Below are 14,366 nucleotides of genomic sequence, written 5' to 3'. Positions count from 1 at the left end.
GTGATGTACTGTAGGTTACCCTGCTCTTGCAGGGGGGTTGGACTAGATGATCTTTTTAGGTCCCTTCCAACCCTTGGGATTCTGTGATTCTGTGATTCTGTGATGTTTTGTTGTCCAGCTGGAGACTGATGTTTAGCTGTAGCTGTTGTGGGGTTGTATTTGGAAAACTGGCTGATGCCATCAGGGTGTTTTGAAGAAAGCTGCAAATGGAAGCTTATGGAGGAGCTCACACAAAGTCCTCAAGCACGTATTATTCCAAAGAGCTTGAACTTTATCCTAAGACAATTTATTTGAATTCCAGTGCTTGGTAGCATTACTAGGATGGCAAGAGGACAGCAAAGAGATCCTCCTCTTAGGAGGACATTCTTCAGTGAGGCAGGAATTAACTGAGGTCCTCAGTGCTGGGGCTGGAGTGTGCTGATGGAAGGCATAGGCATTAGGGCTGTTGTCCTCCCTTTGAAAGGGAAGTAGCGCAGCTGCAACAGAAACAGTTGAATTAAGCAGAGTATAAAGCAAACCACCCGGTATTTTAATTTCCCCATAGAATAAGGAGGACACAAATGAAGATCTGCAGAGCGTGGAATTAATCCTGTTCATGTGGGAGGATCTAAATAAAATCATTGGTTACCTTCATCCTGCACTCTTTTTTTATATTGCAGTTACCTGAGGGTGATTAGAAGCTCTGATTTTTTTCAGGTTCACTCGTACACTCATATACAGCTTTGGTATCCGTTGTTATTTTGCGGGCAATGCAAACCAACAGAAAAATAATAGAGCTAAGGGTCTTGAGCAGCAAAATGAGTTGGTGCCAGTGGTTTGGATTTGTATTTTTAAATACACAGATTCAGCTCTCCTTCGAAATGAGCACACATTTGGTGGTAGTCACAGTCGCAATACAGCAAGTGCACTTTCCACAAGGTTAATGACAGCAGGGTTATCAACTTGGGGTCTTCTCATTTTCATTTCTATTCAGGGTTCCCGTCTCAAGGAAACATTCATAGCTGAGGCAGAGGCAATATGCAATCTTAATTTCTGAGGCTGTTTGTACTTGCCTGAAATCTTTGATTTGTTTTCAACGCTGATTTTAGCTGGAGTGCAGCCTGGGTGGGAAGAGCAAATTTCTTATGCATCTTGTCATAATGTAGCATGTAAAGTCTCAGACTGTTTTAAAGTCTCATGGCCTTTAATTGTTTGAGAGGATGACTGCTCTTTGTTTAAACATTTAGGATGCAGTCCTGAAAGCGAGCGTGTAAAACAGAAAGGAGAAACTGTTGTTTGTTGAGAAAGGAAAGGGAAAACACTTGGCAGCATGGCTTCTGAGCCTCTCCTCTGATCTTGCCTTTGTGTGACAACACTCCCGACCTTGAACTCTGTCATTTCTTAACTGCTTTAACTGCAAGAATAACAAAGCGTTGGGTAAAGACTATAAATAAAACCAGGCATGCCTCATGGTCTTCCTGCGCTGTAGCTCCCGGCCTTGTAATTTGCCTGCCTCTCAAGCATTATTTTGCATTTTGTTTGCTTTAGCTAATGCAGGGCCTCTGGGTGGATGGGATCTCTTGAGAATGGAGGAGGGAAGTGCACTTGTAGTAACAGTGCTGAGCCAGGAGCGTGGCACCGGGATAGTGAAAAACGGCTGCCAGGCTCAGGGGTGGGATAAAAGCCCCAGAAACCTAGTGGGACACGTGGGAGAGGGCTGTTCTCTGGTTCCTCTTAAGCAACTGAAACCAAGTCCCCATGCATTCATCACCTCCTTTCTCCACCACCCCTTACCCCCTTTGCCACCCCTTGGGTGAGTGAGACCCAGGACCCCTGGCATGGTGGCTGGGTTAGGGAGCAGGTTGGGCTTTGTCTTGTCTTGTTGCTTTGGGAGTATGGTCGAATGGAGCTGGATGGTGGTGGAAGACTAAAGAGGTGAGGGAAGAGCAATGGTTGTCAGGGAATGAGCCTAAAAGGTTGGTAGGGATGTGTAGGAGCAGCAACATAGTGACAAAGGGAGAAGTTGGGGAGGAGGAGAGAAGGTCAGGGAAGAGAGAGGGTAAAGATTTCAGAGAAACAGAATAGGTTTTGACAGGAAAATATTATGTCAAGTGAATGATTAAATAGAATAATTGAAAAGCGGCATGTTCTGGAAAAAACAGATTTATCTAATGAGAGGCTACTATTAGGTGAAAAATTCACATTGCCATTTTCTTTGAATATTACTTAAGCTTTCACCCTGGAAACCGTCTAATGAAATAGAAAGGAACAAAATGTAGAGAATGGAAAGTAGAAACCCAAATAAACTGCCATTTAATGGTTGGATTTGGACAGTAAAACATGATGCAGCCTGTTACAAGTCTTGAAAATGAAGTAATTACAAAATTAAACAATACCAGCATCTGGAGGTAGATAAACCACTGGTGTGCTATGTCAGCATCAGTAATGCATGTGTATATTCACTCAGGTATGGATGTAGTATAGTCATTTGTATCATACCTGCATGAAAAGCTCCACATACACATGCAAATGGTGTCCTTCTCAGCTGCATATAAAGTGCTTTGACAGCTTTGCCTACTAAGGACTCAAAAAGTTGATCTCGGTAAATATCCTTTCACTGTACACAGTTCAGGTGTAATTCCCAGCCATGTAGGAGGACAAAGGATCTGTTTGAGTGCATGGAGCTGAGTTGATTAATCATAGCTTAGAAAGGGGTAATATGTGACAACCCCTTATGGTAAATTTGAAATAAAATCATGGGATTTTTTTCACTTATTGGGTACTATTACTTAACATGCTTTTACATATACCTGCTTGGTTATAACGTCTGGTTAATATTTAATGAAGACAAATGCGGTTTCAGCATAGAATGTAAGGACTACTCCAGAAGCATCAGCCTTCTGAGATTGTTCCCTCCGGGCCAGTCCTATCTGCCATTCAGCTCTGTGGCTCGAGAAAGCATCACTTAAACTGTAGTTTTTATTCTGCTTTGAAATTTTTCAGCTGAAAGTGTAAAATATTTTCAATTAAAATGCAGTTTTGCTGTTTCAGCTGTCAAGAACTTGTGATAAAATTAACCCATGCAGAGTTGAGAGGAAAACAAGACTGTAAAACATCACAGAAGCCTTCTCTGCAGCCTTGGAAGGAGAAAGGCAGGCAACTAACCTAAACGTTTTTCACAAACACATGCTTTAAAGTTATGTTTCCAAGCTGATGACCCTCTTTGTTGTAACGATATGATATTTGAAGGTCAAAATTACTCCTGTACAGGTGCATATGGGAATGAATAAACCAGAAGTTAAATCGGCAAGTGAATGCATATCAAGCTGGCACACATAGTACTGACTTAAAAAAATGTTTGGCAGTTTGTAAAAATAGCTGTAACTGGGAAGTCATCTCTAAGCAGATACATTTCCCATGTGATCCGTGGGGGACCAGATTTTCGGCTGGTGCTTGTTAAATGTTCTAATTTGTGATCCAGAACCAAACGTAGTCATTTATTAATCAGGTTTACAGAGGATGCAAAAGTTACGGCAGTGGTAAATGAAGAAAAGGAAAACTGAAAATTATTAATAGAGTCTTGTGAATGCGTAGTGACTTGGGTGGCAACCCAGTTTTAGTCATTTTAGTAAGGGTGAATGTGTAGAGGAATAAAATCTAAGTGATGCCTAGCAGGTAGAGGATCCTTTTCTGTTGAAAGGGAGGTCTGAAAAGGGTTTGAGGATGATGGTTCACCAGCTGCAACCTGGGCCATGGGAGAGCTCATGCTGCCAGGGCACATGTAAAGGTGGAGTACAGCACTGGAGGTTGTACTTGCTCATCATATGGGTTCTGCTGCAGCCTTTGCTGCGGTGCTGTGGGGACACCCTGGTTTCAGCAACCTGTAGAGTTACCTTTGAGTGTGTTCAGAAGAAAGAAAGAAGAATGAGGAAGTGCCTGGAAAACTTCCTGCAGAACGATGGGAAATTAAAGGGTACCTTGACCATGCATACAGAGAAGAGACCTATGGTCCTGAGGAGCAGGCATGTACCACAGGATCCAGTAGCTTGAAGATTGAGGATAGGTCAATTCAGCTTAGCAAAAGGCTGTGTCTGGAGAGGAGAGTTTGGCATCAAATCAGTTTCCCAAGGTGGATTTTTCTGGCAAATTTAGAAACAATGAGTTGTCTTTCTGCAAGATGGTCTATAGATTAATTGGCATTATTTTAGGGAAGTCTTCTGTAAAGGATGCTTTCCTTTTTCACCTGTCCTGCTATTTCTGTTCCTCTCTGCATGAGACTTTACAAGTGCAAGAACAGCGTTTGTTTCTTGTGGAAGAACTTTTAAGTTCATGGCTCTGTCTAGCAGTTTTGTTGCCTGTCTCCTTCAGATTCATACTGTCAGAGTGATCCTATATTTTAGATACTTATTGGTCACCAGCTGCAGCATTAATAGAAATCGCACAATGCAATTGGCAGACTATTTGTGACTGAAACCAAAGCTTATTATTTTCCATACTAATTATGAAATATTATTACCAGTAAAGGTCTTATAGGTATCCAGTATTCTAGAGCCTCAGAAATTGAACCTTGAAATACGGTGTGATTTCTTCATTCCTGTTTAATGCAGAAGGCTACTGACATAGTGGCCTCATGGTATATAAGCATATCTATACAGCATCTATCCCGCACTGTATAGCGTATTTATAATACTTGAAGGAAGAGTCTCAGTCAATTTAAAAACGTTAGTCTGTTGTACTTGATAGTAATACCAGAATATGTATCTTTTGATATGTATCTTTTGCAACTTCTACTTGCTTTGATTCCCCTTTAAGTGCTATCACTGGAAGTAAAATCATAAAAAGATCTTTCCTCATTCACTCATTTTTCCTCTTGGAGAGGCATGGCTGCGTTTCTTCCCTGTAGACAAAGTGTATCAGAAGGTTTTAATTGAACTCATTGAAATGATGGGAGCAATAGAAGGAGATATAGGAAAGGAGTAAAACTGCTGAACGATAAGAAGGCACTGAAAGCTCATACATTCACTGCACTGAATGGTTTTCTTGTGTTTGGGAATTTCTCCTTAGAGAAAGACAGATCCAGCATGCTCAGTACCTCACCCAAGGTTGGCTGTGAAGCTGGGGTCTATAATGGAAATACAGATTATGCTAATTGAGATGAAGTTTTATAGCGCTAATGTGTGTTTTACTCTTCCATGTGGTGAAGTGCTGCCTGGGTCTGAGGGAGCTGACGGTGTCCTATTCATATGTAAAACGTTTTGAAGGATCCGTGGTTTGGAATATTTCAAAACTGCTGCATGAGGGGATTCTTGCATCTGAAAGCAGTATTACCTGTGTACAGCTCTCTGCTAACAGAGAGCTTCCCAGCCTCTGTGTACAATGTACAGACCCCGTTGGAAGAAGGCGGGAGTGCTGGAGAACTTCCATGGTCCAATGGGGCTGGGCATGGCCCAGTAGTGTTCTGCAGACCTTGACCTGCCCTGAATCCTGGTCAGCTGAGGTGAAAACCAGCTGCTGGAAAGGTAGAAGACCTTGCAAAGAAGCCGATTGCATATCTGTGCCTTGGAATTATTTGGAGTTTAGAAGTATTAAGCAGAACAACCTCTTGGAGCAAGACAGTAAAGCCCAGCTGTGTGTTAATTATTAGTCTGGACATTTTGCAAATCGCAGAATCAGGCCTTTACTCTCTGTGGTACTTTTTCTTTTTTAATATCAGCATTTGGCTTTTGCATTGCCAAGGAAGTAGCATCCTTAATTTGTAAGAGCTCATCTCCTTATCCAACAAGCTGCAGTCATAATCCTCTTTCCCATAATGAATGACTGCTCTGGAAGCGATTACTGCAGGATTTCATACTTTCTTTCCCGCTTATTGAATTGTTTAGAGCTGCTTCTTTGTAAAGAAAGTCATTGTTCATAAATCACAGTGAAGTCTCAGGAGGATGTGATTGCACTAAAAATATTGGGGCACTGCTTCAGAGGTGGTAAATCTCGGTCCATCTGGACATACTGCTAGGACAGAAATGACTTGTGTCCCTTAATTTCTGTTTGAGTCAGGTCAGGTATGCGTATGTGTGTGTGCAATACTTCTGCCTGGAGTTCAGAGACTAAAACTTTGAGCCCTTCATTGCTCCAGGTTAAAATGACTGCTGTAGCTCTATTTTCTGTTCTGCTTGGCTTGTGAGAAGACTTGCTGTGCATTTGAGTATATCTGTAGCAAATATGATTTTGTGTTTCATCTTCAATGCACATCTGTTGAAGAACAGCAAAGAAACAGTAGCTCAAATAGACTGCAGCTGCAGCAGCCATCGTATTCATTTTGACCATGATTCAAGATAAATGCTTTTAAAATTACAGCTTTCTAAAGAAACTTTCCTCCTTTAAAGGTTTTTCTCTCCCTCTTGCTTTTTGGGCAAGCTCATACATCATGTTTGTTAAGTAGGCTGGTACTGACAGTGTAATGGAAGTAGTGGGGAATACAGAAAAAGAAATGTAGCTTCTCATTTTTTTTAGGACAACGCAAATGTAGCTTTTTTCCCCTGGACCTACATTTACACAGTTTTCCTTTGAACTTGCATCAGAGAGATGGGGTATAGCCAACTATCTACAGGCTTGAAAACTAGGCTGATAAGAAGAACAGAGTAGAACATTCAGCTCTTTGCTATAAAGAGAATGCAGCAGCGGATGTGCCTGCTGATTTTGTTACAGTGAGCGTCTAGAAACTGGAGGGAGGTATGTTTGGAAACGTGTAAGCTTCTTAAGTTGATGCGGGTGGTAAAAAAATACTTCTTAAATTTTATGTATGAAGACTTACAAATAATTTTAGGAGAAAACAAATAGACCATTTTGATCCACATCTTGGGACATCCGGCTTTGCTAATGGATGGTATAAACCAGGGCTTATACAAAGGTGAGCAGGCAGCTGAGGTGGTCACTGATCCGTCCAGAACTGACCTGTAAAATACTGTGATGCTCCTGAATCTGCACGTCATGGCTGAGAAAAGGCTGTATTAGAAAAGTTCTGACCAAGTCGAGTATAGTTTTCAGTTTGCACACACAAAAACTTGCTGTATTAAAAGCAGTGTGTGACAGCGATAAACAAGACGGAGTTCTCCTTCTGTGAGAAGTAAAGGCTCTGGAAAGTTCTCTTGAGCTGGTTTGTGGATAATATCTTGAGACTTCTGAAGAAATTCTGTGTGCATTAACATATAAAAAAAAAACCTACCAGAAAAAAAGTTGCACATTGTTCATTAACAGAAAGGATGTTATGCTAATGTATGCCACATGCAATGTCCGTAGGGTGGCCAAGGATCCAAGTCTCTGCATAAATTCACCCAAGGATATTAACTTCCCCACTGTGCCCAATTAAATCCATCCCCATGTTAATCTGAGAACAAACAGGATAAAATACGAATTTATTTCTGGAAATTTGTCTAAAGCAAAAAGTAATTAAATCTCTCTCTATTCTTTGGAGGGCATTTACAACCTTTGTAATTAGTGATTAGAGGTTAGAAACAAACCTGAAGATTAATTTCCTTGCTGTGCCAGGATTTATTTCATGTAACTTCAACCACCAACCCATCTAGGGTTGCTGGTCAGTAGAAAGGAAGGGAGCCAACTCCACAGGCACATGGGGGGACCCATCTCTGCAGCTGCAGCTCTCTTAATTGTAGAGGCTTAAATGAGCAGCTTAGAATAGACCTCTTGCTTCCTAAAATGAATTTGATCTGTAGCAAGGAATTTGCTTTGTGGAAGTTTTTAACCTCTTCGCCTCTGTTTTTCTGATCTGTGAACTGAGGACTGTTGTTCCCTGGTCCTGTAGTTAAATGGCTTTGGTGCTCTTCTACACTGTAATCATTTTACTATGGTGTGACCTCTTCTTTATTTTTCATCTTTCACTTTTGTTGTATCCATCCATTGACATTCTTACCTGCACAAGTCCCTCTGGTACATGAGCGTGAGTGGAAACATCAGGGGACGGTAGGATGGACGTGTTGAATCAATGAAACCAGTATTGCTAAACTAAAATACAGCATCCCTGTTCCTCAGATGGGGATCTAAAATATTGAGCTTTCAGGACTGTTCCCTTATTATGTACACAGAGCACCCAGCTCAGTAAGGTCTCTGGTTTGTCCATGAAGCACAGCGCTGTTACATGGGGTAAGGTGGTCTGGTCACAGATTTTTCTGGTTTCTTACACTGAATAAAACCCTGTGTTTCTGGTTACTGTCTGGTGTAAGGCAAAAATACGGTTCTTCATTAATGTAGAAAATAAGAATTACCTCATTCTCTGCATTTAAGACTTTGGCATGCTCACATACAATAGCTAATCTGATTTTTTGCTTTCTAAAAATAGATCTCCCAAGCTCTCCAGCAAAGAAAGCTGCAGTTTTGCCTTAAGAAAATGAAAGCAGCCAGACAAGAGTTCAGTCATAAATCCTTGTACCTGTGGTCTCCAGATGAAGGACTGATAATTTAGTCTAAAGACTTGAGCTGAATGCAGCAAAGCATAAGGCCCCAGATGTCACAAGATGTTGCTATCAATCCACTGATCTTTGTGAACCACTGCTGAAGGATTAGTGTTCGTAAATCATTGCTGAGAGAGCGATCTTAAAGTACCCTTACTCAGGCTCTGGAGCCAGTGCTGGGTGACAGCGTTTGCATTCACTCCTTATGCTCCTAGTTGCTGATTAAAAATTAACTCTTACATACCATTTGGTGTCCTTAACCTGCTTAGTTTGCAGAAGGGAGCACAGGAATTTTAATGAAGTTCAACACGAGGTAGTCTTTTTGTTGCTGAGATTCCGATTTTGCCTGCAGTTTGGACTTGGCTGAAGTCTTGCAGAACAGATTGTTGTAAATTATTATGGAAGGCTCGTTTTCCTGAAGCAGAACGAGCTGGTTGCTAATGATGAGCTTGTTCAGCATGATTTTAGCTAAGTGTCTGAAAGGTATGTGGACAGGATGTTCCACATTGCAAAAAAACTCAGTCCAAGTGCCTCTGTCAAACTCTGGGAAAGGGCTGCGTCCTCAGGTCGCTTACTTCAACTTTGCCCTGAGTATTTTCAATGCTTCAAGAGTGTTGAGTGTTCAAAATACCATTGGAGTGAGCCTTGCTTAGTTTGTATTTGGAGTGACCGGTTTGCCCTGAGCATAATTCTAATTCTTGCTGGTACAGATGGAGCAGTGGTTTTATAATATCATTTACAGGCATATGCTTGTGATTATGGATGTCTCAGTGTCTCCGAAAAGGTGTTTAGTGTATTATTTGAATGTCTGTTTCAATGCTTCATCCTGTATACCCAACAGAAAATGCTTTCTCTGCTGCTTTGGGGTCATAGCAGAAGACTGTGCCAGAGTTTGGAATGCAGACCATGTCCAAATCTTTAGCCAAATAGCATCTCTAAACTTTCAGTGTGGGTATAATTTATTATTCTCGCTTTGCTTTAAAAATCAGGAAATTTGAGGATAGTAGCTTATTTGAACATGGCTAGAGACAGCAAAGATGTAAGTAACTGTTTTGACACTGTTATCTTGCCTGGGCCAAGTGGCAATGATTTTTATGTCTAGGTTGGGTAGGGAATGTTTAGGTGAATGTTCAGCTGTAACCCAGTTGCTCTACAGCTCTAGGAGAAGGTACTAGGTTATGTACCTGCTCTTTACAGTTAATAAGATGCTCCATGGAAAGCATTAACCCTTGCCTGAAATAAGGGGCAGTTGAACAGTAGTTCTTAGCTGGAAAACAATGTACTGCAGCCAAAAGAAGCAGTCGGATTGCTGTCAATTTTCAGCTTTTCATACAGAAATCAGACCAAAAAAGAAAATAAACCAGACACACACAAAAAAGGAAAAGATATGTATTTGACTTTTTTCTTTAAAGCAAGAGCACGATCCCATCTTCAACCAAAGTCTCATGACATTGTTGCCAAGGTATACTTTTTTCTTTGTGAGACAACTTGCATCCCCAACACGTGGAATGAATTATGTATATCAGCTTTAAGCAATGCTGTTTTAGGGAATTTTGTCTTTGTACTTTAGACTAAAGTAATGAAAAGTTAAATATTAATTGTCCTCAGAACTTTTCTCAAATATTTGTAATAGGGGACAGTTAATTTAAGAGGCAGTGAACAGAGGTAAGGTTTTTACATTTGGTTTTTTTTATCATGCAAATAATTAAAGCAGTCCAAACAATGTAAATTAAATGTTACCAAGTACGAAAAAAGTTGCTAGGTAGCAGTTGGGGGACTTTTATTCTTCAGAAGCCTTGGAAATGGGAGCCCTCTGACATTTGCAGGGTTGTAGGATGTTAGTGATACAGGTGGCTATCAAGTGCATGCACACCGCATTTGAAATGTCACTTGATTGTCTCTGTAAGTCCACTGGAGGAAGTGACAATTACTTTGTGTCTCTTCCAGCAGAGTCTCCTCTGTGAGTTGATCCCACATAGGCTTGTGAGAAATGGTTTAATTTGCTCTTCTGACACTTGGTGAGAAGGCGAGCTTTGTGGCTTTAAGTCTCCAGGAGTCTTGGTTCCCATGACTTTTTTCCTTCCCTTTCTTTTCTGTGTAGATAGTCCCAGTTTTCACATACCTTTTTAGGCCAGTAATCTCCCAAGAGAAATGCCACCATGTCCCCTCTCTCAGCTTCTCTGTAGCTCCTGATAGGGAGAGGCAGACATTACATTTATGGGGCTTCTTGGTTTTTAGTATTTTCTCATGTCACGGTTTATCCTGTGGAAATACCAGAGGTCTCCTGTTCTGGGACAGGGTTAACCCATGCATTAGAAGTGCCTTCTGCCAAGTAGAGGTAACAACTTCAGCTCTGTCTGCATGCTTCCACATGAATGATCTTCAGTTTCTAAAATATCACACAAAAAAATTAAGGCTTTGTGCCATACCTGCTTGCCTGCATATTCCCCCTCCACACCTGTGCCCCATTATTCTAGTCACTATTGTCTTGTATTTTTGTTTAGATGCAACCCAGCGGGGTCACCCTCTCTTGTAGATGCCAAGATCGAGTAGGTGCCTTGCCTTGTGAATTTACTCTGTCACTTGCAGCCTTGCATAGCTGGCACCTGGGGGACCTGAGAGGAGACACTTGTAAACCCACTGATTGTCGGACCATGGCAGGAGGTGTGAAAAAGCTACTTGTCCTGGGTGATGACCTGTAAGCTCTCGGTATGCTCCCAGGCTGCGCCTTTCCAAAGGGTGTTTTTCATTTGAGGGACCTACATTTTCATTTGTAGTCATCAAGACTGTGGCCAAATCTCTGCACTTCTTTTCTGCACAGACACTAGGAGAAGGTTTGACTGAGGAGCGCTGTGTTCTCATGCTGAGTGCATTCTAATTCACAGGTCAAATTCCTGCTCTTGGTACTAGTGGGTCTGAAGAGAGTTTTCTAGAAGCTGTGCATGGATACATCTGTTTTGAGTTAATTCAAGGCCTGCACATGTAGTTTCCTTCTGTCTGTGTATGTATACACAGATGATTATTATGTTGATAAGCTTTAAATTCAGTGGGACTGTTTACCTTTTTCTCTTGAGAAACTGAAATGTGGTGCTTAGATAACATGCTCTCCAGACTTGCTATTGAATTAATGACTAGTGATTCCACAGATTTCAACAAGATGGGCCAAGGCTGCATTTTGGGCAGATCATTTCTGGAGATGGAAGAAAGATTTTGTTCTTACAGCTCTTGTATTTAAGTAATAAACTAACAATTTGTTCAGTTGCTCACGGTCCTGGCTAAATTCAGGGGATTGCTGATTTTTCTGCAATTGCAGCTTTAGTGCTACTCGTAAATCATTACAGGCATTAAATTCTGCTGATCTCAATGGTCTTTTCCAACCTAAACAATTCCATGATTCTCTGTCAGCTGCTTTACGCACTTCACGTGCATGATCGTGATCTTATAATCAATTCTTGGAGCCATGCATATGCAATGCTTATCATTAGATTATAATTAACTGTAATTATGTATGGAGATCAGTCCAAGCCATAAAATGTGAACTCAGATATTTACTGTGCTAATAGGAAGATTTGGTGAAGATAAAGGGCTTGATTTTCATTTATTTTTTAATTTTCACTGCCACAATAGTGAGACAGATTCTTAGTGAAAGTGTTGTTAAAATTAGTATAGCTGCAGTTGACGTCCATATTACGGCTTTCTTACTGCAGACTGCTACAGATGAGATTCAGGCCCAAAAGGTCATGTCATTCACATGGTGAAATACTGCCTCAGAGAAGCTGAGACAATAGAAAACAAGTTGCAGGAGCCCTGGGAGGTGAGTTTGTCCACAGGCATGCCAGCAAGTGTTTTGAGCTATATATAAACATTCCTGGTAGTTACTCACCTAAGGACAAGTTTGCAAAAAGTGCAGTGGGATTTCTGCTGAGGAAAGGGGAGGATTCCCCTTTGTTTCAGTGCTGTAGTGAAGTTCCAGGTGTGTGCAGATGTGCTGTGCACAGGGCACGCTGTCCCTGACACCAACGAGCAGGAAACCAACTGCTGTGTTGAGCTGCTGTGTTGCTATGCTAACTCTGCAGTCTTACTCTAAATGCTATTGAAAAAAACAAACCAATTAAGTAACGTTGGGAATGATAAAAAAGATGTAATGGCTTCTTGTGACTAAGGTTCTGCATTAGTATTTAGCTTTTGCTGGGGAGATGGTTGCTTTTTTGGTTTGTTTGTTTACATCTGGGAATCAGATCTTGCGTGTTGTGCAAATAATTTAATCTTTATGGCTGTTACTGCTGCATATAAAGTGTTGCTGTGTTGATACCTGCTGGCTTAGTGAAGCAGGAAGGGATATATTTATGCATGTTACTGTTTACTGTATTTAATGGAAATGAAAAGTGAAGTAATAAATTAGGGAACACCTCACTGGAATTCTTCTTTATTTTGGAGCAAAGCGTTGGTGTTTCAGGATCCAGGTTAATCACAGCCTAATGACCTGAATACACTGAAACTCCTCTCCTTTTCCCCCTGATGTGGTGTTTTAAGTGGATACGATGTGGTTTGCTGTGGATTGGAAGGCTCCATTTTGGAAAGATTTCTTGTAATGGTGAGAGAGCTACAAAATGATTTTCAAGGCATCCCTGGGCGTAGTTCCTGATACAGGAGTATGGAGTGGGATGCTGGATGGACATGATGGACATGAGCTCTGTAGTTAGAAGAACTGCTGGATGTCTCATACCTTCACTTGGTGTTTTCTTCCTAAAACCACTTCTAGGCACTGGAAGCTGCTTGGGTCAGGCTGGGTATCGGTTGGCGGGTGATGAGCAATTGTATTGTGCATCACTTGTGGCTCTTTTCCCCCCTTTTTCCTTTTAGTTTTATATTCTCTCTCCCTGTTTTTTTCCCTTCTTGTTATTATTACTACTACTAGTAGTAGTATATTGCATTTCAGTTATTATTGTTCTCTCAACCCATGGGGTTTATATTCTTTCAGTTCTCCTCCCCATCCCACCTGGAGTGGGGGAAGAAAAAGAGGTGAACAAATGGCTGTGTGGTTCTGAGTTAACAGCTGGGTTTAAACCACAACAGTCCTTTTTTATACTTTATCCTTTTATTTTATGCAAAGTCTTTTAAGAAATTTAACTGTTTTAACCACTTCCTAGTTTAACTATGTAAAAGGCACATTAGCACAAAACCAAAGGAATTGCAATACCTGGCTGCATGACTAACAGTGCTCAAAAGTTAATCAGGTGTTTAAACATCTAAGTTAAAATTGTATCCTCTAATAACATTACTGTCCTAGTTGTGAGGAAAATCAAAACATTAGGTAGTTTATCTGCTAAGCATATATGCCTGACTCCTGCCAGAGGACCTGTGGAATCTTTCTTTGCTCAGGGGAAGAGCGACATGGCACTTTACAAGATAATAACTTTCAGCTGAAAAATAGATACAAAGTGAGTGAAGGAATCTGTTGTTTCCAGATTGGATTTGTATACAGTTTTCTGTGGTTTGTACTACTTGATGTATCAATTATGGTTGCGTATTAGCCCTCTGTATTAATGTAGTATATGACTGTATTCTCTACCTCTTGGCTTAAAGCCTGCAACATCATGTCTGCAAGTGGTACAGCTCAGAACTGTTGCTATAGGACACTTCAGTAGTTTCTGGTTACAAAACATGGCAAGCAGTGGTAAAAGCATGTCTGATGCTGCTTGATGCCTTTGGATTCCCAGCAGGAACATGTCATCTTTCCTTTTGGTTGTGTCTTAATTAAACCTTGACAAGACATCCCTTGCTGTGATGCCTGATGTGGGCCTCTGATTGCCTGATGCTTCTTAGCAGAGCAAGCTGGGGACAGAGGAGTGTTTGCAGAAGATGATGTGATCCACATGAGATTAGATAGGCAAGCTCTTGTTTTCCTTGTGACTGTAGAGGATG

At 41.1% G+C, this 14,366-nt stretch overlaps 1 protein-coding gene across 3 annotated transcripts in view; it reads left to right on the top strand.

The window, feature by feature from the left end:
• Nucleotides 1–14,366, top strand: part of CHST11 (carbohydrate sulfotransferase 11) — a 167,782-nt gene that overhangs the window by 56,951 nt on the left and 96,465 nt on the right. The gene's annotated exons all lie outside the window — the stretch shown is intronic.

Source organism: Lathamus discolor, chromosome 1 (genome assembly GCF_037157495.1).
Source record: "Lathamus discolor isolate bLatDis1 chromosome 1, bLatDis1.hap1, whole genome shotgun sequence".
NCBI classification, from domain to species: Eukaryota; Metazoa; Chordata; class Aves; order Psittaciformes; family Psittacidae; genus Lathamus; species Lathamus discolor.
The sequence above is the reverse complement of the archived record's forward strand: the minus strand, read 5'-3'. Positions and strand labels throughout refer to the sequence as shown.